Genomic DNA, 1242 nt, shown 5'->3' on the forward strand with positions numbered 1-1242 from the left:
TGCATGCTCAATAATCCAGCTACACAAATCCACAAAGTGGAGACCTTTAAACAACGTGTGGTTACTAATCTGTATGTCATTATCATTGCATTAAAAGAACGGCTGTATAAGATGAACTGTTTCTAATTGGTGTTAAAGTTGTGTTTTTTTGTGAGCAGTGCCAATATTTTGCACAGAGCTGAAAGCAAGAGTCTCAGGTTTTTTTTTCAATGCTTAAACCTCTGGTTTTCAACGAGGATGGGATTCGAACCCATGCGTGCAGAGCATAATGGATTAGCAGTCCATCGCCTTAACCACTCGGCCACCTCGTCTCGCTTTACCTGCTTGTTTCTGGTCCGATTGGTCTGATTGATCAATGTAGATTTTGTAGATTTGTAAAAGACTGAAGAGCAGAAAGCTCATTTTATTTTAGTTCTCTTCAGTTCTCCTTAAAACTGACTGTTAACAAATAATGCATTAATGCAGTGTGCGTGCACATTCTGGTAAACACCCAGATATTTCTTAAAAGGCAATGTAGCTGTTCAAGCCGTCTGGGTTGATCAATCAGACCAATCGGCCCAGAAACACATTTTCCTAGGCAGGTTGAGACGAGGTGGCTGAGCGGTTAAGGCGTTGGACTGCTAATCCGTTGTGCTCTGCATGTGTGGTTTTGAAAACCAGACCTTTAAATATTGATCAAAACCCCTGAAATTCTTGCTTTCAGCTCTGATAATTAAGCTCTCACCTTTACAACATATTGGTACTACTCACATAAAAATACAACTGTAACACCAGAGAGAAACAGCAGATTTATACAGGAATTTTTTAATGCAATTGTGTTTTTGGCTTACTTCATGGAGGTAGAGCATGTTCTGACGTGGTGGTTAAGGCGATGGACTGCTAATCCATTGTGCTCTCCACATATGGGTTCGAATCCCATCCTCATTGAAAACCAAGCCTTTAAACATTGAACAAAACTCTTGCTTTCAGCTCTGTGCAAAATATTGGCACTACTCACAAAAAAACACAACTATAAGATTTAAACACACGAGTTTGACATGTCAGTTGTTACATCATAGCATGTTTTACTGCTGCACCACCGAAGCACCATAATCACACATGTAATAACACCTACCCTATGGAGCTTTTGTATTATTTTTGTACAGTTACAGTATAATTAGCACTCTTTAAGTGTATTGAGCACTAGTGTGACAATAATACACATTAGTGCACTGTAGCATGTTGAAGATTAGTATACTTAAA

At 39.0% G+C, this 1242-nt stretch overlaps 1 non-coding gene across 1 annotated transcript; it reads right to left on the reverse strand.

Moving 5' to 3' along the window:
• Positions 1-229: 229 nt before the first annotated feature.
• trnas-gcu (transfer RNA serine (anticodon GCU)) lies at positions 230-311 on the reverse strand. The gene has a single exon. It is a non-coding gene; the product is annotated as a tRNA-Ser (tRNA).
• Positions 312-1242: the final 931 nt, after the last annotated feature.

Source organism: Trichomycterus rosablanca, chromosome 4 (assembly GCF_030014385.1).
Source record: "Trichomycterus rosablanca isolate fTriRos1 chromosome 4, fTriRos1.hap1, whole genome shotgun sequence".
NCBI lineage: Eukaryota > Metazoa > Chordata > Actinopteri > Siluriformes > Trichomycteridae > Trichomycterus > Trichomycterus rosablanca.